At 49.9% G+C, this 25,132-nt stretch overlaps 1 non-coding gene across 1 annotated transcript; it reads right to left on the reverse strand.

The window, feature by feature from the left end:
* Positions 1–639: 639 nt before the first annotated feature.
* Positions 640–772, reverse strand: LOC136455733 (small nucleolar RNA Z247). The gene has a single exon (XR_010759207.1). It is a non-coding gene; the product is annotated as a small nucleolar RNA Z247 (small nucleolar RNA).
* Positions 773–25,132: the final 24,360 nt, after the last annotated feature.

Consider the following 25,132-nt stretch of genomic DNA (forward strand, 5'->3'; position numbering starts at 1 on the left):
GGATTCTCTTTGTTTCCCGATCCTTGATAAGAAAGAAGTTAGGATGAAATTCAACAAAGATATCATTATCTCGAGTGAGCTTATGGACAGAAAGGAGATCTTTCTTTATGGAAGGAACATGAAGCACTTTATTTAAGTGGAGATCTTTATCAGGGGTATGTAAAATTGCATGGCCAATGTTACTAATTTTCATACCTGCGCCACTGGCGGTGTGGATCTTATCTTGGCCTTGATACTGATCATGCATTGTCATCTTTTCAAGCGCCCCGGTAACATGTTCCGAGGCTCCACTATCCACATACCAGTTTGTGTCATAGCCGTATGCAGTATTTGCTGCACCAACTGTCTTCTGATAGTTGCTATCTTCTTCATATCGATACCAGCAGCGGTTAGCCAAGTGACCCCCTTTCTTGCATATCTGACAGATTGGATCATCATTACTTTGACCTTGTTTAGGTGCATTGCCTCTTCCTGAATTTGGAGCACCACGACCGCCTCCACGGCCTGGATTTGAGCGCCCACGACCATAGTTGTTGTTACGGCCGCGTCCTCCAGAATTTCTTCCAGAACCTCGACCACGTCCTACCATGTTGGCCGAAGATTGGAACTGCCCGTTCTCTTGGAACATCTCCATACGCTGATCAAAGATGAGTAGCTGCGAATATAACTCACTCAAGGAAAGGTCACGACCAAGCATGGAAGTGACAAAAGGGTTGTAGTCAAAATCAAGTCCATTAAGGACAAAGTGAATCATCTCATCATCATCCACAACTTTCCCAACAGCGGCAAGTTCATCTTTGTATGAACACATCTTGGTAAAATAAGCAGCAGATGACATGTTACCCTTCTTTGTAGTAGACAGGAGGACACGAAGATTTGCAACCCGTGCCTTTGATTGTGCAGCAAACATCTTCTCCAGAACTCCCCACGCTTCTGCCGCCGTGGTTGCTGAAGCCACCGGCGCAAGTGCTTCGGGGGAGAGAGAATTCAGCAGATAGCTCAGAACCTGCTGATCGTTCTTCATCCAGGAGCTATACTCCGGATTATGGATCATCACCTTCTTACCATCGTCTTGATCAGCTTCCAGATTCTTGGGTGGTTTTGGGGTGGTTCCATCTAGGAACCCCATAAGCTCTGCTCCTCTAACAGCCGGAAGGAACTGCGCCCTCCAGAGGAGATAGTTGTCTCGCTTGAGCTTCTCGGAGACTTTGCCGAAGGGCGATGGCGTCGTGCTTGAGGAGGCCATGGTCGTCGGCGTCGGTCCCTGATCGAAACAGGGCTCAGATCTTGCGCGTCCCTGATCGATACAGGGCTCGTGGCGATCTTGAGTCGACGATCTTCAAGTCGGCGACTTTGGATGTACTATTGGAAGAGAGGCTCTGATTACCATGTGAAGTTGGAAGAAACGTGGCTGTCTATCTTGACTCACCACGGTTACATGTTATGTATATATAAGAGTACAGGAGCGCAGGAGATTGCCTTGCGCTATAATCCAAGATTGGAGATCTAACCGGAGTACAACATAATTAAGGTAACTCTAAACATGGAAGCGCATGTCCTAGAATATCTCCAATCATAGATAACGAGACCGTGTGCACCACGCTTACATTATACATGGACAACACGTTTCACACTATGGAATATAACTCTAGTTCTAACAGACCGAGCTGACGGCGGCGCGGCAGTGCTGAGCGGCGAGGTGGTGGCTACGAACGGGGGCGTGCCTTCGGCAGCGGATGGCGGCGTGGTGGTGTTCAGACACGGGTGTGGCGGCGGATGTGGATGGGCTCACAGCGGCGGACGGCAGACCAGGTCAGTGGCGCACGGATTGGTGGCGACAGCATGGGAGCAGTGGTGATTTTGGGAAGAAGATCGCTAAACATTTCAGTTTAGGTTATGTAAAAAAAATTACCTGCTAGATGTATGGAAGCTTATCTCCTTGGATGATCCCTGGCTAGATATCTTCTGAAAGCGATTGAGGTAGATACGTACCAAATATCTTGGGAAGAGAGGGGGGAGAAGCGGAGGGGTTGGGTAAATATAAAAGCCGTCGCACGGTTCGTGATTCCTGAAGCTTCTCGACTCTAGAGTCTGGAGACGGAGCGCCGTTTCTGGAGCCCATGCTATACGTAGATAAATGGGCCGTGGTTGGGCACGCGATTTCTTACCGTCAGATTAAGTGGTGGCTCTAATCTGACGGCTGGAAATTAATAGGTGACGTGGCCCAATGTATTGCACGTTTTTTGCTCAGGATTCATTAGGTAGAGATCAGTGGCCTATATTTATTTGTTGTTACTAGATACTATGTATTTAATTATTGTTACTAGACTACCTCGATGTCGTTTGGATGCATTCATATATATTCAATCCATATATTAAAACAGATTTAGATAAAAATTAAACTAAGTTCCATACCAATTCACTTGAACACACAAGAACGAGAGTGTATCTAAACAAAGGCTGAAAAGAAAATTAAAACATGCCCGCAAAAAGAAAGGAAAGTGCACCTCCACTTTGCGCCTCTGTCCGCCCGCGCCCCCTCCGCTTTCCACCTGTGCCCCCTCCGTTATCCGCACCAACATGCCACGCGGGGATTGCTTGTGCCCCTGCCACCATCGCCCTCTTTTCCCCGCACCTGCTATTGAGCAGCACTCCATCCCTCTGCTCACCCCACGCGCAGCTGCAGCAGGCAGTTGTGGAAGGTGAATCACATTGCAACATGTGTAACATCCCTGATCTACTTTGAAACATTCAGATGAAACATTTGCAACATTCATACGAAACAGCTGAAACACTTGCAACAAAGCTGCTGAAACACTTGCAACAGCACATGAAAACTCTTGAAAACCATTGCAAACATATACAATATCCAGATAAAATAGTTGCAACATACGTGTCAAACATATACAACATCCAGATGAAATACTTAAAATGAACGTATAAAAAAGCAGTCAAACATTTGGAACATACACTTGAAACAGACGTAGCCATTGCAATATGTGCAACGTCACGATCTACTTTGGCAACATCTAGATGAAACATTTGCAATATTCATACGAAACAGCTGAAACACTTGCAACAAAGCTGCTGAAACACTTGCAAAAGCACATGAAAACTCTTGAAAACTATTGCAAACATATACAATATCCAGATAAAATAGTTGCAACATACGTGTATACAACATCCAGATGAAATACTTAAAATGAACGTATAAAAAAACAGTCAAACATTTGGAACATACACTTGAAACAGACATAGCCATTGCAATATGTGCAACGTCACGATCTACTTTGGCAACATCTAGATGAAACACTTGAAATGTAAGCTTGCAACAATTGTTGCGCAATTTCACCTTGCTGCTTGGACGAGGTACCCGAGCAGCGTGGGTGCGTCGGTGAATGAGAGCGCCACGACGGCCATTCCACACGCCGAGGTTGAGGTCCCCACCAGGGAGATCTGCGTTGATGAGCTCCCGGAGGTGGTCGTCGTTGTCATCCCCGCGCCGCTGAAGACGTCTAACTCGTCGACCACGTTGGCGTCGACGTGGTTCTGGAGGAGGAGTGGGCGCGGCGTGGGGGTTTTCCGTCGGTGGGGGTTATGTCATGGAGTAGAGATGGAGGAGAGCATAGATGGAAGCAGGCTGATTGGTGTTAGGCCCGATTCGCTTCGCAGGGGGCTCGTCCGGATGCACACGCCCAAATAAACACCCTAACCATAGCATTAACGAAATAGGAAACATAGACGAGATCACACAGCACCGGTCCACTGGAGAGTTTAGGAAGCAATCAGTACAGTCGTGCGCGTCAAGCAGCGGTCGCCTGTAGCACCGTCACCCGCTCCACAGCTGGTCGCCCGGCCATCGCCGCTGTCAGCAGCACAGCCCATGTCAATATGTTATCCCATTCCCATCCCAATCCCATCGATCGAGATCGATTGACATCGACGCAATTACAAGATGGATGGCAGCACGCGCGAGAAGAAGTCACCAGGCCAGCGCGCGCGGGATCAACAGCTGCCGCATCCGCATGCTTCCGTCCCCTCTCCTGCATTGCACACGCGCGCGCGGCATGGAGAAAACGGAGAAGAAGAAGAAGAAGAAGCTGGACAGGGCGCGGCAGCAGGTGGGCAAGCTCGCCATCATCGCCGCCTGCGTCGTCCTGCTCGTCTGCGGCAGCTGCGGCCACCAAAAGAAGCGTGTGTATCTTGTATGTGAATATTTCTTTGCATGCGTATCATGCATGTATGCATGCACGCCTCGTCAAGCTTTGCCGACCGGCAGAATTTCGCAGTGCGAGTGAGTCTCGCAACGCGCAAGAATCTCGGGGAATTCCTGGGTTCGGGGGACGGGGCCGCCACGTACTGGACAGGCATGAGGAAGTCCCCCTATATGTGGGCGTACAGAGCAGAGGACAGAGGGCTTGGTATCCTTAGGTTCATTGCTCAGCTGGAATGAATTCCATGGATGAAACTGGAACACGATGCACTCATTCTCTCCACCTCTCTCCTCTCTGCACGTGTGCCGCTGCTGTCTGTCTCCATCATAAGTACGAACGATCTAAATGGGGATTTATGGACATCGTCCCAGCCAAGAAAGCAAAGAGGGCCAATTAGCTGTGGCTGAGCAAACAACCATGAATTAATGGAGGGCAGAGTAATAAGGCGGGCCAGCAAAAAGAGAGAGTATCTATATGCGTCCTATTCGCTTGAGCTTGTTCGACTTATAAACCATGGCTGAAAGTATTGTTGGCTGGTTTGGTGTCAGAGAAGAATACTGTTCGTTGGCTGATAAGTCATGGCTTATAAGTTAAATACGACCAAGCGAAGAGGCTGATCGTTGACATGTACATTACTGGGTGCTTGTAGCATACACTAGCATAGAGCGCCCAGCTAGGCTCCCTTGCTTGAGAGTACATGTAGCTATTTTTTGCGAATATACAAATGCTGACGCTCATGCACATGAAAGGCTGGACTAACATAATTACCACATGCGACAATGAGCATATCGCATGTCACTAAAATAATGGTGTAATTAAATCCTATAATAAATCTAGAAAAGATATAAACACCCACGTCAAGTCAAAAACTTTAACTCAATATAGATATGTTCCACCATAAGGAATATAATTAGATGAGGCTCACTTTGCATGTATATGTAGCACTTCGATGCACTAAGATGTGTAAAAGTATTATGTATTTCCTTTCATTGAAAAATTTAAGTCCATTCAAGTTTGTTCTAAGTTTAAATTTTACTATCAATATCAATTTCATATAGATTGACAGACCTAGATTCATTATAAGAGCTACTTTATAATAATAACTATTTCATTTACAAACAATATATTTAAAAGATATCACTAGTCAAAGTAAAAATAAGGTTTGACTTAATTAACACAAGCATATATAGATGGATTTGTATTTGTATTTGTGAACGGCTGATGCACTTCGTTATCCAACAAGAAATGGTTCCCATCCATATTAGCCGGGTCACCTGAACATCTCAATCTTTATCAATAAGCACGCCCACCGTCATCTTGGTTTCCATTTGAACAAGTTATAGTTTTTTTTAAAACTTGTTTGAATAAGTTCTATTGATTGAAGAAATTCTCCTGAGAATTTGTGTAGAAAAGAATTTCATGAAGAAACTCACGAGGTTTCTATAAAAAAAATATAATAAAACTGTGGAGGAAAATTACAAAAAGAAAAGTCTGTCGGAAGGACCATTGCAGTTGCCAACTAGTGTGATCATGCACTACGGGAAACAGGGGCTTTGCCGAGTGTTTTCTACTTTGCCGAGTGCCAAATCTCGGACACTCGGCAAAGATAGACTTTGCCGAGTGCCGCACTCGGCAAAGATAAACACTCGGCATATCCTTCTTTGCCGAGTGCCAGGCACTCGGCAAAGGATAGCACTCGGCAAAGCCTCCCTTTGCCGAGTGTCGGGCTCTCGGCAAAGCTAAACACTCGGCAAAGGCTAACCGAGGTGACGGCGGCCACCCACCGTTAGGCTTTGCCGAGTGGTCGCCGTTAGACACTCAACAACGAATTTTTAAATTTTTTTTAATTTTTTGTTTATTTTCTTTGCTGAGTGCCCTGTCTTTGGCACTCGGTAAAGACCCCCTTTGCCGAGTGTCAGGTCTGGCACTCGGCAAAGATTTTTTTTTATTTTTGCTCCCAGATTTTTTCTTTAGGGTTTATACAGTGCTTTAAAGTACATGTTAAAATTTGATTGAATTTTGTGACTTTTTACTATATTTTTAGAATTAATTTTGTTTTGTTGATTTATTTCACAAAAAGCAAGTTTGAACTGCAGGTGCATCGAATAATGAAATCTAATCATTCGAAAAATGATTGTCACGCTAGTGAGTGTGTTTTGAGGCCGTATCCAGGAACTTGCAGGATATTTTTCACATCTTGTTAACGAAACATGAGGACAAAGTTGTGACCAAAGTGTTTTTAAATTGTATAAAATTCAAACGAATTCAGAAAATCACGAAACTTGTGGATGCATCGTTATATAGCATGTGGAGCCTATGGTAAAAATTTGAAAAAGTTTCATGATTTTCTGAATTCGTTTGAATTTTATACAATTTAAAAACACTTCGGCCGCAACTTTGTCCTCCTGTTTCGTTAACAAGATGAGAAAAATATCCCGCAAGTTCCTGGATACGGCCTCAAAACACACTCACTAGCGTGACAATCATTTTTCGAATGATTAGATTTCATTATTCGATGCACTTGCAGTTCAAACTTGCTTTTTGCGAAATAAATCAACAAAACAAAAATAATTCTAAAAATATAGTAAAAAGTCACAAAATTCAACCAAATTTTAACATGTACTTTAAAGCACTGTATAAACCCTAAAGAAAAAATTTGGGAGCAAAAATAAAAAAAATTCTTTGCCGAGTGCCAGACCTGGCACTCCGCAACGAGTGTCTTTGCCGAGTGCCAGAGACAGGGCACTCGGCAAAGAAAATAAACAAAAAAAATAAAAAACCTTTGCTGAGTGCCAGAGACAGGGCACTCGGCAAAGAAAATAAATAAAAAAAAATAAAAAACCTTTGCCGAGTGCTAGAGACAGGGCACTCGAAAAAGAAAATAAACAAAAAAAAAATAAAAAAACCTTTGCTGAGTGTCGGCCCGTGGCACTCGGCAAAGGACCTAACATCAAAATGGGCCCTGGCCGGCCCACGCCAGCCAAACCCTATCCACGCAACTGCCTACGCGCCGCCGCCGCCGCCACACCCGCGCCCGCGCGACCCGCCCGCGCTGCCCCGCCGCCCGCGCGCGCCCGCGCAGCCCCGCGCCGCCGCTGCGCCCACGCGCGCTGCTCCGGCGCCCGCCCCACGCTGCCCCCGCCGCCCGCGTGCACCCACGTGTGCTGCCACTACGCCCCGCCCCACGCTGCCCCGCGCCCACGCGTTGCCCGCGCAGCCCGCGCGTCGCCGCACCCGCGCGCATTACCTGGCACCCCACCCCTACGCCACCGCGCACCCACGCGCTGCCCGACGCCGGCATCAAGCCCCGCCCCGACCCTCCCCACCGCTGATTTGCGCCACGCCGCGTCTGGCCCCGCTTCCCGCCGCCGCGACCGGTGAAGAGCGCCGCACCTGGCCCTGCCAGCCGCTGCCCCACCGCTCCTCGCCTCGCCACGCCCCACCGAACGACCGGTGCAGAAGGAGGAAGAAGGGGGAGAGGAAGGAGGAAGGAGAGGAAGGAGGAAGAAGGAGGAAGGAGGTTGCCTTCCCGTTCCATTCCCGGCGCCATCTTCCCCATGTTCCCGTCTCGTCGACGCCTCTGCCGCCAAGGTATAATGATGTGCCATTGTGATTGTCGACCTTTGAGCCGTTGTGATTGTCGGCCTTCGAGCCGTTGTGATTGTCGGCCTTCGAGCCGTTGTGATTGTCATCCTTCGAGCCGTTGTGATTGTTGGCCTTCGTGCCGTTGTTTTTTTTTGCAGGTTTTGGAAACCTCCCCGTGCAGGGGAGGTGCTGCCAAAATTTAGAATTGACCCAAATCTATTTGTTTTTCATGCAGGTGAAGGAACTGTCTGAGCGGAGCCGGAGCACCTTGGCTACACTGATCGTCTTCCTCGGCGTTGCGGGTCTGCCTGCACCGCGTCGCCTCGCCACTGCACCGACTCGCCACCGCCCCGCTAGCCTAACTCCACCGACACCCTAGGTATAACCCCTCTTTTGCGTACCTTGGTCATAGATCGCGTAACCAAGTTAGGCGTCTCCTGTCCGAAAGAGATACGGTTGGTGGTATGCATATCTTTGCATATCTACGGCCGTATCTTTTTCAGATTATCCATGTTATTTGGACAACCCGCGAATGCATAGATGAGTTTAGTTTCCATGGTCCACTCCGATCCGAGACAGGGTTTCAGCATTACCTCCCCGTTGTTCTCCGGATACACACTCTCCCTACCCGGACATGTATCAGGAGAACAGTGGGGAGGTGCTGCCGAAATTATGTCTGGGATAGGAGCAGGCCATGGTAACTAACCTCATCTACGCATCCGCGGGTGGGATTAGGACCTATCCTCACCTATTAGACAGTATGAAAGTCGTGTAGATGTAGTTGATGGTTGCATTACTCGCTGGCATTTTAGAGGATGGATGACCGTCAGTGGATGTACACGGGCTAGAAAAGTCACATGGAGTACACAGATGAATGGTTTTGCAAGACCGAGGCTTTTTTGAACAAGGCATTTGGCAAGGCTTCGTCATCACATCTGCTAGAGCCGTGTCCCTACTCCAAATGTGCAAATAGGAGAAGGATAAACCGGGTCGACATGGGTAAACATCTTGTGAAGAATGGATATATGCTGGGCTACACCCGGTGGATCTACCATGGTGAAGCCCATCATATTAGAGAGGAGGTGGTGAGACCACGCGTCGAAGCTTTTGATGATGATGCCGGTGTACCAGACTTGTTAGATGATGTTCACCAAGCACTCGGTGTTGACAAACGCGAGAAGGAGGAGATGGAGGTAGCCACAAAGGCTCTCTACGAGATGATGAACTCTGCTCAGAAGCCCCTTTACGATCGGTCCTCGGTGTCTGAACTTGACGCCATTGGACGCTTGATGGCGTTGAAGTCCGAGTTAAACATCAGTCGAGACGGCTTCGATAAGATGTTGATCGTGATTGGCACCCTACTTCTGGAGGGCCACATTCTGCCAAAGAGCATGTACGATTCACAGAAGCTCCTTCGGGCACTTAAGATGCCGTATGAGCAGATACATGCTTGTCCGAAGGGGTGCGTCCTATTCTGGAAAGAACATGTGGACGCAAAGTATTGTCCAAAGTGTGAATCGTCTAGGTACCTAGAGACAGACTCTGGTGATGGTCAGAAGAGTCAGACGATAGTCCCAGTGAAGATCGTACAGCGCCTTCCGTTCCTATCGAGGATCCAATGGCTATTCATGAACGAGGAATCCGCGAAACAGATGACATGGCACAAAAATGGAAAACGGTACAGTTCGGAGAAGATGGTGCATCCAGCCGATGGTGAAGCATGGAAACACTTCATTGACATATATCATGAAAAAGCTGGAGAGGCTCGTAATGTACATGTTGCGTTGGCAACAGACAGGTTCAATCCTTATGGAATGATGGCTGCCCCATACACATGTTGGCCCGTGTTTGTTATCCCCCTCAATCTCCCCCCCGGTGTCTCCTTTGAACGACATAACATATTCTTGACGTTGATAATTCCTGGACACCCGGGGAGTAATATGGGTGTGTTCATGGAGTCGGTGATTGATGAATTGATCCATGCTTGGGAGGTAGGGGTATGGACATACGACAGAGCTACAAAGACAAGCTTCAAAATGCATGTTTGGTACCAGTACTCCATGCATGACTTCCTGGCGTATGGGTTATTCAGCGTATGGGAACACTCATGGACACTGAAAAGTCTAAGGACAACACTAAGGCTAGAGTGGACCTGGTAATGTTATGTGATAGACCAAAGCAAGAGACACTACTACACAAAAGATTATGCGCAGCGTTGCACTTTTGCACTTCATGGCGGACGTCTATTTGTGCCCGCTGCTGTAAATCCCAGGATTTACCGTGGTGGGCCTTTTTTATTTACCGTGGTGGGTATTTTTGCCCGCCACGGTAAATGGATTTACCACGGTGGATGTCTTAAGATGCCCGCCATGGAAAATAGGTATTTTCCGTGGCGGACATCTTAAGACGTCCGTCGCAGTAAATCCATTTACCGTGGCGGGCGTCCTATAAGGCCCACCACGATAAAAGGCCGTGGCCCAACAGGCCCAGGAGGCCCAATTTTCCCCTCCAATTATAAATACTCCACCTTAGGAGTTTCACTCCACACCCTCTCTCTCCCATCGAGCGCCGCTGCTCCTTCAACGCCTCTCGTGAAGTCGCCAACGCCTTCTTCACCTCTTGCCAGCGCCACTCCCTTGCGGCGCGCCCGACTCTTCCTCCTCACTCCCTCCCTCTCTCCACTCTCTTCCTCCTCCTCTAAGCTCGAGTCGAGTGTGGAGCACCACTTCTCCACCGGTGCTACTCCTGATGGTTGGCGGAGCAGGACCGGCGGCCGACGGGTCGACCATAGGGGGCTGGCCGGTGGAGCCCCGGCGACCGCCAGCGCAGGATCTACCGCCATAGCGGCAGGCGGGACGAGCAGCAGCAGCAACCGGTGAGCGCAGGAGCGGGCAGCGAGGAGGTCTCGATCCAGCCCTCTAGCGACACGGAGGTCTCGATCCGGCGGCACGGTGGCGCGAAGGTCTCGATCCGGCGACACGGCGACGCAGAGACCTCGATCCGGCGGCATGGCGGCGCGGCTTCCTCGATCTGGCCCTGCAGCAGTGCGGAGCCCTCAATCCGGCGGCACGGCGGCGTGGAGACCTTGAACCGGCGGCACAGCGGCGCGGAGACCTCGATCCGGCGGCTCAGCGGCGTGGCTTCCTCGATCCGGCCCTTCGGCGGCGCAGAGGCCTCGATCTGGCAGCGTGGAGACCTTGAACTGGCGGCACAGAGGCCTCGATCTAGCGGCTCAGCGGTGCGGCTTCCTCGATCCGGCCCTTTGGCGGCGCGGCGGCACGGCTCCGTTGATCCGGCCCTCCGGTGGCGCGGCTCCCTCAATCCGGCCCTCCGGCGGCGCGGAGGCCTTGATCCGGCGGCACGGCATCCTTGAGCCGGCGGCGGCGGCGGCGCTGCAGCCCTAGATGGGCTTCGTGGTCCCGTGGATGGGCTCGTCGGGCCTGCCCAGGGTTTTTTCTTTTTTTTTGTTTTTCTGAAATTATTAACCGTGGCGGGCACATCTAATGTGCCCGCTGCGGTAAATCATTTATCGTGACGGGCAAAGTTGCCCGCCGTGGGAAGGAACGATTTACCGTGATGTTGGAACCATGGCGGACGGGGTTTGCCCGCTGTGGAAGACAAATTTCGCCCGCTGCGGTAAAACTTTGTGTAGTAGTGAGATGCCCCCCAAGGGCGACGAGGAGGCGCCCTTCGACGAGCAGGAGGCATTGGCGGGAGGCACGGGTTCCTCTTCCTCTGCTCTGAGGGTGTACCTACGAGGTCCCACGAGCCTCCCTACTTTTCCGCTTCCTCACCGCCGCCCAGTGATTCGCCCTGAAGGGCAAAAGTAAGTAAACTTGACATTTTATTTGCCCCTACTTCATATGATAAGTTCAAACAAAGATGAACTACTAATTTTTCTTAATCACGTGTGCAGAAACTGGGTGGTTGTGTCCGGTGCTGGTGCACGCGCCCCCAATGGCATCCTGGGTCTTCTATGCAGGCAACACTACCCCGGCGTCGTCACGTACAAGAACAACACGTTGGCGGCCTGTTCGTTCGACCACTACGCCATCGCCGCTGATACGGAGTCGTACCCCAACAAGGCAGCACGGGTCATTGGGGAGTTCTGGGTAAGTCTCCTCGCATAGTATTGCTTCTTTCATTGAACTTTTTCTTTAAAAAATATCCATACAAATATCGTGTTTGTCTGCAGGCTTATTTCAAATGCGAGGAGGGATTTGAGGGCAGGAAGGATCAGGTGGCGACCAAAACCTGCAAAAAGCTCATCGTCGACATGATTCACGAGGCGAAGATCTAGGCCGTTGTCACCTACTACGGGTCGAAGCTTGGACAGAGGGTCAAAAAGACCGACGCCAGAACCATGGACCTGACCCGGGAGCAGTACATTGAGGTACATGAGAACATCCAGATTGATTCGTTTTGAGAATAAGTAGGTTTAATTCAATCATCTTATATGTCAATTACCGGATGACATGCAGATGATTCCCTGGTGGTGCAGATCGTATCCCGAGGCGTGAGAGAAGATCGTGGACAACTGGTTTACGGAGGGGTATGCCTCGACGCACAACGCTGCAAGGGAACGGCGTTTGGAGATGCAAGGACCAGCACACCATCAAGGCAGCCGCAACCTCGCCGGATACAGAGATGCATGGGTACACGAATTCATTTATCTATTCTGATGCTCAATTATGACTGATTTCTAATCTTCTTGATGTCTTTCTCGTACAGGGCGGCACATCAAGGCCAGGAGTGCTCGGACTTCCAGGCATGGTGCATGTCCCACAAGGGAAAGGCGATGTCCGACGTCTCCTTTAGCCTGGAGGACGGGTCCCAGGAGTACACGAACCCGAGCGTCCACACCCGCATCAGCGAGTACACGTCGGTGGCAAGGTCAGTCCATGGGCTAGACTTCGACCCGTGCACGCAGGAGATTGATACGGAGCTCGTCATGAGGTTGGGAGGAGGGAAGAAGCACGGCCGCATGTGGATTGCCGATGGCACAATCGACTCGACCGCTGTCCCCGACCTCTCCATGATCCGAGCCCGGAGCACGAGCGAGAGCCCGGCCATACGCACACGGCCGACTGTTACATAGCAGCGAGTCGACGTCCTCGAGGTAATTTCAGTTTGACTCGTCGTATATTGACTTTTACACACCGTAATTAGCTATGCATTACTAAAACATTGGAGTGAAAATGTTGCAGGCCCGGCTCGAAGAAGAAGCTCGGCAGCGTCAAGAGCTGCAGGCGCAGCTGATGTCCCAACGTCAGACCTATGAGAGTAGGTTGACGGGCATCACGGAGACCTATGAGACTCGGTTGTCGAGCATCACGGCCTTTCTTCAAAGCCTTGGGCAACATATGGGTCTTGCTGTGCCACCTGAGCTGCTCGCTCCACCACCTCCACCTGCAGCCTCACCCTGGGATGGACCTACACCTGTGAGTATGAAAGTTAATTGCAGTCTCTTACATGCAAGTAATTTCTAATTAGCTAGCCAAGTACATGTCTAACACATAGAATATATACTCCTTTGCGCAGCCTCAGTCGGCGCCTCAGTCGGCGGGTTCCAATAATCCGCATAATCCTCAGGATCCGTATCGGTCACCACCCGATCAAAGGCGTATTTGGTAATGAGTTTGAACTTGTCCATGTTCATGGAATTGTGGTAATAAACTGGATGTCAGATGATGAACAACTTTTGAACTTGTGAATTTTGATGTGATATATTCAGACACTTATGTTTGTAACTTCTAAATGGTGTTTGTGATATGTAAGTGATGAATGTGTGATGAATGTCATGGATTTGAAGAATGTGATGAATATCTGTGAAATTTTCTGTTTGAATGTGTGATGGAAGTGTTGGAATGTAAAAACAAGAAAAAAATAGGCAATTATAGACGCTTTGCCGAGTGTCACACTCGGCAAAGGCCTCTTTGCCGAGTGCAATGGCAAAAACTAGAGGAAAGCACCAGATTTCCCAGCTTTGCCAAGTGTAATTGCAAGGACACTCGGCAAAGCTGGGCTCTTTGCCGAGTGTCAGGCCACGGCACTCAGCAAAGGGGAAGGATTTGCCGAGTGTCGCCGTAGACACTCGGCAAAGGGACTTTTAAAAAAAAATTCTTTGCCGAGAGCTGACACTCAGCAAACAATTTCGGGAAAAAAATTATATAAATTCTTTGCCGAGTGTCGTCCTTGAGACACTCGGCAAAGCAACCGTCATGATAGCGCCCCGTTAACGGCTACTTTTCTTTGCCGTTCGGTCGACACTCGGCAAAGGCTTTGCCGAATGCCCGACAAATGACACTCGACAAAGAAGGCTTTGCCGACTTTTTTTTCTGAGTGGCCTATGCCGAGTGCAGCGCTCGGCAAAACCTTTGACGAGTATTTTTAGGCCTTTGCCGAGTGCCGTAGGCACTCGGCAAAGTCCCTGTTTCCAGTTGTGATGAGGTCCGAATGTCCCATGTATTCCTAGAGCTGTTTCGTAAAAAAAGGAAGAAAATATATTAAGCTGAAGATACTTTCTTTTTTATACACGTTTTAGCCAATTTGTGATAAGCATAAGCAGTTTACATCCGAGTATCCGACGGCTCGCCATAAGTAGTACGTAGCCATGGCAATGAGACTTAAACTCTGATCATACTATCACGGTATTACTGGATTATTCGATTGCAGGCAAGGAAAAGAGGCCACGAGGTAAGACTCAAAAGTTGTCCTGCTATACGTCGTCGGCGCGGACAAAAAAAGATGTATGAGAACTGACCGATGCACACCGTCTGTGTATCCGTCAGGGTGGCCACTTGCGCCCCCCTTGGACAGTATATATCCTAGCACAAGCATGGCATTGTGGTATCGTACTATTATTTGAGCAAGCTGGTTTCTTGGCGTCCGCCAGTCCGTGCCCCTACGAGGATAAGAGAAGATTAAGAATCTGGTGGTGGTGTCTAGAGTTTAGATCTAGAGTGTTGTGTGGTTCATCAACAGTAACGCAAATGGAGATAGAAAAAAACAGTAACGCAAATGGAAACAAATTAGAGCTGTGGACGTCACGGCAAGACATGCAATTTGAACTAATTTCATTTCCATTTATATTAGGTCTTATTTGGATACATGTGTATTCATTTCAGTCCACATGTGTTGAAGTGGAATGAAATGGAACTTAGTTTAGTTCTACTTCAATATACTTCGACACATGTGAATTAAGATGAATATATATATATATATATATATATATATATATATATATATATATATATATATATATATATATATATATATATATATATATAGGGAGAGGCTATTCAGTAGCCAGCTACAGAATAAGTTATTCTATAGCCACCTCTATTTACCATAATTTTATATACTAATTTACCATAATGTCAATATATATTTACTATAGTTGGGTTACTATAACACACGGGGATATTTACCATAACATTATAGTAAACCACTTAGTAAGGAGTTACTATAATCTCATAAATTAATATAGTAATTATCGTAACTCAAAGTGGCTACAGAATAAGTTATTCTGTAGCCAGCTACAGAGTAGTAGTTCTATATATATATATATATATATATATATATATATATATATATATATATATATATATGCGCGCATCTAGACGAGACCCTGAGGAACCAAACACCACCTAGATCTCGTACCGGAAGGACTGCGACATTTCATGTTGAATGCAAATATTGCTTGTCCCTCGCCATCGAGTCTAGCTAGTTAATAGGTAGCATCAACTGGATATATACAGGAGTTTGAGACAGAGCATCATGGCTCAGGATTATTCTGCGCAGACGTCACCATGAACAATGCTAGGTTTGTGACATTACTGTTTACTACTACTACTACTACAACAACAACAACAACAACAACAACAACAACAAAGCCTTTAAGTCCCAAACAAGTTGGGGTAGGCTAGAGTTGAAACCCAACAGAAGCAATCAAGGTTCAGGCACGTGAATAGCTGTCTTTCAAGCACTCCTATCTAAGGCTAAGTCTTTGGGTATATTCCATCCTTTCTCCTTTTATTGCCTCTACCCAAGTCAACTTCGGTCTTCCTCTGCCTCTCTTCACGTTACTATCCTGACTTAGGATTCCACTACGCACCGGTGCATCTGGAGGTCTCCGTTGCACATGTCCAAACCATCTCAACCGGTGTTGGACAAGCTTTTCTTCAATTGGTGCTACCCCTAATCTTTCACGTATATCATCGTTCCGAACTCGATCCCTTCTTGTATGACCGCAAATCCAACGCAACATATGCATTTCCGCGACACATTACTGTTTACTAAAAAATAAAAATATTTTTTATTGGTACCTCGATTTTTTCACTGGCGGTTGGTATAGGTTGCGACAGTCCTTCAACGAAAATGGATCATCGTCCAACGACCACCACTAAAAATCTTTAAGTCGTTTTATTTGAAGTGAAATCCCTCTAGAAATAGGCTATTGTTAGTGGCAATAGCCAACCCAAATTTGTTTAGGAACCTCGATGGTTTAGAGTAGGGCTAAGTTAGGTCTAATCTCCAATATACATGGTCCTATATAGTAACTAAGTTGAACGCCGAGGGGACCGGGCAAAAACCTAGGGTCGCTGGGCCCTGGGCCCTGGGCCCACCAGTAGTCAGTTGCAGTTTTTTAAGCAACCACCACTAGAAATGGGTATTTCTATAGGTTGTTGGCTTAAGAAAAATGCTAGTAGAAATAGTGTTGTCGGGTTCATAAACCCGGGGTACCTCATGGACCTGCTTCCCAGCAAAGGCTTGGTCCAGCAGACGACGTTGCGAACGACGTGCAACTCCTGGGTCGGCCCAAAAACCTAACGACTGGCCAAGAAGGAACAATGCTCGCTTCTGACTCTGGCCCGCCTCTCCGACCGGAAGGCCTCGCTTCCGACTTTAGCCCGCCCTCTCCGACCGGAAGGCCTAGCCGAGGAGGAACGAGGCTCGCTTCCGACTCCGACAAGAGATGCACCAGACCTCTGCTTGCAGCTCTTCTCCGACTGGCGCAGTCGGAGCCAACTAGGACCAACCGACCGGGGACGCCCGCTCGGTGAGGACCTAGGAAACGAGCGGAGCAAGTAAAAGTAGGGCGCTCAAGTCAACAGTAATACCAAGGACTGTACCCTATACACCTGGAACATAGTATCAACAGGGCATGTCAGAAGGGTGCCCTGCCACCTTCCAGGCGTGTCAGAGCCCCAACAGTGTTGTGGGCGCCGACGTTTGCCCTACAGTGTTGTGGGCGCCCTCAACTCCCATACCAGGCGAACACGGTAAAACCCCCCACATGCCTCTAGGCATCTACAGTATGGTAAGCGTCGGCATCTGCCATATCGGAAGAAGACGACAGAACCTCCCACATGCATCTAACATTAAAACAGTATTGTGGGCACCTACAATCATCTTGTACCCGACGGCATGGGCAACAAGACTCAGTAGTAGACGTACTCTCTCTCACACACACTTGTAAGGTCGTCCCCTTCATCTATAAAATGAGATGCGCTCTCTCCCAATACGAACGGATCCATTCACGATCAATCTCAAAAAACACAGAGCACACGCTCGAATACTTAGCGCACGTAGGAGCTCCCGTCACTCTCGGCCCTTCGGTTCGGAGTCCGACCAGACCTCTTGCACCCCATCTTTCTCCCTCTTATTTGTAACCCCACAATAAACTTCGAGCACATGTGCTTAGGAATAAAGTCACCGACTGACTCAAACTAGACGTAGGGAACGTTGTCTGAACCAGTATAAACCCCATGTCATTGAGTGCTATGCCACATCCGACCACAACGTACGGCAAAATTATAAATATTTACGTGTTGGTCACTTTTTGCACCGACAGTTGGCGCCGTCCATGGGGAGGACACCGTACATTCACGCTTTTGGTCATCGGATGGCCCACATTTCTGCCATCTTCGCCATGGAAGGCTCAAGCGATACGACTCGCTTTGGCTCACTGGAGTTTCCCGCACTCCCACCTATTGGGATGTGGGTTCCACCTATCTTTGAGCCATCCTAGGCCTTCCTCTTCGAAAGCCTAGACTTCATCACCGATTGGCTCGGCGTGCTGCGCCTCCATGAGGAGGTACCTGTTCCGACGCCCATCAGAGGAGGTGCATCCTCCATCGGCTCTGGGACTCCTGGTGACTTCAACAACGAGGCACCTGCACTTCGCACTGAGCCCGCATAGGGCTCAAACCCAACTGTGAGTAACATACGCTTTATTATTTACTCGCTATTTACTGTCTTTCGCCGATTCTCTAGAGGGACCCCGTTGCCCCTGCTGTGATCGCCAGGTGACCGGTTCCCCTATGGCCTCACATCTCCTGCGGACGCGTACGCCTAGGGGCTCCGAAGGATGCTAGCGCCGCCCCCTCTCACATCCGAATTCGTGGGGATGGCGAGCTACACTCCTGTCTCTTTTCATGACCTCATGTATGACGATGTTTAGAGCAACGACTCCAGCATCGACAACATCGTGGCACCTAGCCACCCTCTATCCTAGGAGTGCACTATGGCGGATGCTCCGGGAGAGCCACTGGTGGTGGCAGAGTCTCTATAGACCCACACCCCTCCGGACCCTTGCGCGGATGCCCTTGCATGTGCCTAGGAGCACGGCAAGGAGCTACGGCAATGGCGGTAGAACCAGCCGCCACTTGTGCCGGCGCGCTTGGTCCTACATGCTACGCCCCGTGTGCATAACCCAGCGAGCGGCGCCCGTGGTCACTCCCGCCAGGTTCAGTGCAACATCATCAATGGGGGAATGATCCCCCATAGTTCGCTTGGCCTGGTCAAAACATCACCGTGGCGGTGATGCTTCTGCGTGGCCTTCCCAAGCCCATCGACCCACAGGAACAGGCGGTCCATCGGAACCTCCAGGCACTAGCGGAGACCACCGTCGTTCAATAGGCGGAGAGCTCCATGTCGCGACACCGACTCGTGGCCTCTCTCCCAACCAGAGGGGCGGGGACGCACCAGATGCATCGTTCCATCCGCACGCCACTACAGCCACCAGGCGCGGAACAGGACGGCATAGCTACGCCACAGCCTGACCCGACGCCCGCTCCACACCAACCACCTATGCATGAACGCATTGGGCTGAGCCAAGACGCTCGTAGCGTCATCAACAACCGACGTTGGGCCCAGCACGATGATGACGTCCATCGGGCGACGGTGGGAGCGGACGACACGGGCTCCGGCCGAACCATCGAGGGGACCGGTGAAACGCATCCTAGGCGTGGTCATCGACCCAACGACTAGAGTCCTAGCCCGAATGGCCCGGGACCACGGGCCTTTGGCTGGCGCATCCAGAGAGCGCCATTCCCACAGCGCTTCCGACCGCCGACCAACATCGCCAAATATACCAAGGAGACGAATCTTGGTATATGGCTTGAAGACTTCTGGCTTGCCTGCCAAGCCGGGGGAGTGGATGATGATCACATCATCATTCGGTACCTCCCCATCTGCATGGGGGAACATGTTCGAGCGTGGCTCAAATTCTTCCCGCACGACAGCATCCGTGACTAGGCGGACCTCAAGAGGGTCTTCATCATAAACTTCTAGGGGATGTATGTCCACCCTAGGAACTCCTAGGACCTCAAGAGTTGCTAGCAGGAGCCCAACAAGTCCCTGCAAGATTACATTAGGAGGATCTCGAAGCGGTGCAACTCCCTTCTGAATGTCATCGATGTGGACGTCATCAGCGCATTCCTCTTTGGGACAACCTATGAGTCTCTAATCCACAAGCTTGGCTACCTAAAGCCCCATACCACCCATGACCTGCTCAACATCGCCACAAACCACGCCTTCAGCGAGGAAGCGGTCAAAGCAATATTCAACAGAGGTCAGGACAAGGGCAAGGCCAAGCATGAGAACCAAGACAAGGGCCCCTCTATGCAGAGGGGCAAGAAGAACAAGAAGGATCGGCGCCGACCGGCCAACACTGAGTTGGTCGCCATAGCTGATTGTGCAGGCAAGCAGCCCCAGCAGGGCCTATCTAACCACTTCGACAAGCTCATGGATAGCCCATGCACCAACCATGCCTACCCCATCAAACACCTCTACAAGGATTGTGAGCTCCTTAGGCGCTTCCTACAATAGGCCGATGGGCCAAAAGAAGGAAAGGGCAAAAAGGTGGTAGCCAAGAAAGGAGGCGCGGCGGGCAAGGACGGGGACAACTTCCCTAACCTTGAGGAATGCATCATGATCTTCGGAGGATCTGATGCCATCTACTCCAAGCGTCAACACAAAGTGCGCTACCGAGAGGCGTGCATCGCTGAAACAGTCGTCCCCACCTTCCTTAGCTGGTCAGAATCTCCGATCACTTTTGATCGGAGGGACTATCCGTCCCACATCGCTAGACCGGGGCGCTACCTGCTCATCATTGACCCCCATCGTTCGCAAGAAGCGTCTCACCAAGGTGCTGATGGACGGAGGCAGTGGCCTCAACATCCTCTACATTGACACCCTCGACGCCATGCACATCCCCTGGTCGAAGCTTCGACTGGCGAGCTCTCCTTTCCACGGCATGATCCCAGGAGCGCAGGCATACCCGCTTGGGTAGATCAACCTACCCGTCACGTTTGGCGACCGAGCCAACTTCCGCTCGGAGGTGCTCACCTTTGAGGTGGTGGACTTCCCGGGGTCTTACCATGCCATCTTGGGGCGGCCATGCTACACCAAGTTCATGGTGGTCCCCAACTACACCTACCTAAAGCTAAAGATGTTAGGACTGAACGACGTCATCACTATGGGTAGCACCTTCTCACACGCCTTCACATGCGACCACGAGCATTATGAGCTCGCCACTGCCATCATCAACTCTTTCGAGCTCCGTGGCTCAGGGAGTTGTCGACCCTAGTAGTCCCAGACTGCAACAAGCCAACCTTTTCAACTGCCTTTCGCCCACTCGAGGAAACTAAGGTGATGGGGATTGACCCCCACTGACCTAACCAAAATTGTGCAGATCGGGACCCGGCTCCTGGCCAAATAGGAATGTGAGCTCATTGGCTTCCTATGCGCCAATCGGGATGTCTTCGCATGGAAACCTTCTGACATACCAGGCATACCGTGGGAGGTCGCTGATCATGCACTACGCCTCATCTCGAGCTCAAAGCTCGCCAAGCAGTGCCTGCGTCGCTTTGACAACAAGAGGCGTAGGGCCATATGCGAGGAGGTTGCCAAACTCCTGGCAACCGGATTCATCAGAGAGGTATTCCACTCCAACTGGCTTGCCAATCCTATTCTTGTTAAAAAGAAGACCGGAAAATGGAGAATGTGTGTTGACTATACTAGCCTCAACAAAGCGTGTCCAAAGGATCACTTTCCTTTGCCATGCATATACCAGATAGTCGACTCCACCTCGAGATGCGAGATCATCTCCTTTCTAGATGCCTACTTAGGATATCACCATATCACGATGAAAGAGACTGATCAGCTTGCAACCTTGTTCATCACCCCATATGGTTCGTACTGTTACGTAACCATGCCCTTCGGTCCGAAGAATGCTAGTGCCACCTACCAAAGGTGCATGCAGCAAAGCTTTGCCGATCAAATTGACACGCTCAATCAGCCTGATCAAGCCGAGCGGTCGAAACCAACAATCACCGTCTATGTTGATGACATAGCGGTCAAAATGGCTCAAGCTTGCAACCTAATCGCGAACTTGGCCGCGACATTCGTGAACCTCCAAAGGTTCAACATCAAATTGAATCCCAAAAAATGTGTTTTTGGGGTTTTGAAGGAGAAGCTGCTTGGATACATCATGTCCGAACATGGTATCGAGGCCAGCCCCCAAAAAATCGCGACCATCTCCAACATGGGCCCTATACGCAACGTCAAGGGCGTACAAAGGCTCACCGGGCGTCTGGCCGCCCTAAGCCGGTTCATCTCTAGGCTCGGTGAGTGAGGGATGCCTCTCTACAAGCTACTCAAAAGGACAGACACATTTGTCTGGACTGAGGAAGCACAGCAGGCTCTAGAGCGCCTCAAAGCATCACTAACATTGGCCCCAATCCTCGTCGCTCTCGAACAGGGAGAACCCCTCCTCCTCTACGTCGTGGCAAGCAACCACGTGGTAAGTGCCGCCTTAGTCGTCGAAAGGGAGGAGCTAGGACACCACCTTAAGGTCCAACGACCCGTATACTTCATCGAAGAGGTACTCACCGACCCCAAGGTCCGATACCCCTAGATGCAAAAACTCCTATACGCTGTGCTGATGGTGACCCGAAAGCTCTTGCACTACTTCACCGACCATGAAGTCATAGTTGTCACTTCATACCCACTCAGAGACATCGTCTGCAACCATGATGCCATGGGACGGATCTCCAAGTGGGCACTCAAACTCATGGGCCACGACATAAGGTATATCCCCCATACCGCTATCAAATCTCAGTCTCTCATGGATTTTGTCGCTGAATGGACGAAGGTCTAGCTCCTGACCCTAGACGTCAACCACGAGTACTAGACGATGTACTTCGATGGGTCCATCATGGCACCCGACTCAGGGGCTGGAGTGGTTCTGATCTCCCTAGACAAGAGTAGGCTCCGCTATGCCATCCACCTCCACTTTTCAGCCTCAAACAATGCCACGGAGTATGAGGCCCTCATCAACGGACTACACATTGCCATCGAGCTTGGCGCTATGTGACTCTTTGTTCATGGTGACTCAGAGCTGGTCATCGACTAGGTCATGAAGGAGTCCTCCTACAAAACCCCCCTCATGGAAGCATACTGCCAAGAGGTGAGCAAGCTTGAGGACAAATTCTAGGGGATCGAGCTGCATCACGTCCCCCGAAAGGACAATGATGCCACTGATTTTCTTGCAAAATTGGCCGCCAGGCGGGATCCATCTCTGAGCGGGGTCTTCATCAATGACCTCCATGAGCCATCCGCCCATATCCTAGAAGGTCCGACCTAGACACACCCCGATGCTAGCCCGGCGCTCGGGGGCTCCGACCCCATTGCCTCCATGATGATGTCACCCGCCAACGTCACTGTGTTGGCACTCAATCAAACCAACTAGCGAGTGCCGCTACTCGCCTACCTCCTTGAGGAGGTTCTCCCACCCGAAAGGACTGAAGCTCGACAGATCGCTCAACATGCCAATATGTTCATCACCATCGGTGATGAATTCTACAAGTAAAGTCCATCGGGTGTACTCATGAAGTGCATCCCTATTAACCAAGGGAAATAGCACCTCCTCGAAGTCCATGCCAGAATCTATGGACATCACGTGGCCCTAAGGTCACTGGTCAAAAAAGCCTTTTGCCAAGGTTTTTACTGGCCCACTGCACTACGAGATGCAGAGGAGATCATCCGCAGGTGCGAGGGATGCCAGTTCTATGCTTGGTAAACTCATTTGCCGACACAGGAGCTCCAAACCATCCCCATCACCTAGCCATTCATGGTCTGGGGCCTCAACATGGTAGGACCCCTCAAAAAAGGCCTAGGCGGCTTCACTCACCTACTCATGGTGGTCAACAAGTTCAACAAGTGGATAGAGGCCAAGCCCATCACCAACATCCGCTCAGAGGTGGCAGTCAAATTCTTCCTCGACATCATCTACTGGTTCGATGTTCCTAACTATATCATCACTGACCACGGAACTAACTTCACCAAGAAGTTCCTAGACTTCAGTGATGGATACGACATCAGGATCGACTGGGCCTCGATCGAACATCCACGTACTAACGGTTAGGTCGAGCGTGCCAATGGCATGGTCCTCCAAGGACTTAAGCCATGCATCTTCGACCGACTCAAAAAGTACCCCAGGTGATGGGTTATAGAGGTCCCAGCGATCCTCTAGAGCCTGAGAATGACCCTAAACTGATCCATAGGGTTCACACCCTGCTTCCTAGCCTACGGAGCTAAAGTAGTGCTGCCCTCCAACATCAACCACGACACCCCAAGAGTGAAGGCCTTCGACCACGATCGAGCCATGGAGGCTCAACAAGACGCAGTCAACCTACTCGAGGAAGCCCGTGAGATGACCATCATTTGCTCCGCTCGCTACCAGCAGACTCTTCATAGGTACGACGAGAGGAAAATCAGAGGAAGGATCCTCGAGGTCGAAGACCTTGTGCTTCGAAGGACCCAATCGACTAAGGAGAAGCACAAACTCTCTCCGCCATGGGAAGGACACTATATGGTGACCAAAGTGATCCAACCGGGCACCTACCGACTGAAGGATGACAATGGCGAGGTTCTCACCAACACTTGGAACATCGAATAGTTACGTCGTTTCTTCCCCTAAAATTCGGTCTTTACCGTTTTTCTTTCATTCAACGTTCGCTCCTACAAAGCACCCCAACCCAAACACTTTCGCCCCAGGTCGCTCGGGGGCTCCACGAGGGTGTGATGCCACCTCTTTTGTACTATCATATGGTAAATACATTTTTTTACCCGAACAAAAGGGTAGTCCGTTCTTTTAATTATCTTACGTAACTTTGCTTCAATATTCCAACCGATCGCACACCGCCTCTACCTACGGTTACGAGCAGCTGAGCCTCATAGGCCATGCCTGGTCTCTTAAGGTTGCAGCCTACGAGATGATCGGGCAGGTGCAAAAAAGAAAGAATAAAAATAAAGCTACGCTAAGATAAAAATAAGGAACGAACAGGGCAAGCTTCATCGAACGAAGTGATTTCATCACAAAAATGAAACTGACTGTATTCATTAATACACAAAAAACATTTATATGGGGGCTCCCCCATGAACTTAAACTATTATATCTACTGGCTACTTCTACTATGGTTGCCCAGCGGCATCGGCCGACGACACGACCGACGAAGATAAAGGCTGCTCGCCCTCCGACGGGGTAACGCTTGGCTTGAACGGAGCTTCCAAGCTGACCTCCACTCTATTCATAGGTTGGGTGACGTCTTCTTGATGCACGCCTTCAGCAGATAGCAACAAAGTCTAGGTCCAGGTGCCTTCTGGTGGCAGGCACTAATTACCGCAACAAGTTCATAAGTTCATGAGCATCATCTAAGAGCGTTTACTGCCACCAGACATAACCACCACCGCAAGGGCCCTGCCTAGTTCTGCTCCCTCAACTTTGGCGAGCACAATAGGTACCTCAAGGGCATCACACCCATAGATGCTCAACAGAAGAACATGGAGCTCCAGACTTTCCCATACAGACAGGGCAGCTCCTAGACAGGGACGCTGCATGCCGTAGTATGGCTACCATGGCTAGAGGATGTCTCTAACATCTCATCAAACTTTATGAACTAGCCGACCTAAGCAGCTGAAAGGTCCTAATGGCTAGAGGGGGGGTGAATAGCCTAATAAAAATTTCTACAACAACACTTAAAAAA

This window comes from Miscanthus floridulus, chromosome 5 (assembly GCF_019320115.1).
Source record: "Miscanthus floridulus cultivar M001 chromosome 5, ASM1932011v1, whole genome shotgun sequence".
Classification (NCBI taxonomy): domain Eukaryota; kingdom Viridiplantae; phylum Streptophyta; class Magnoliopsida; order Poales; family Poaceae; genus Miscanthus; species Miscanthus floridulus.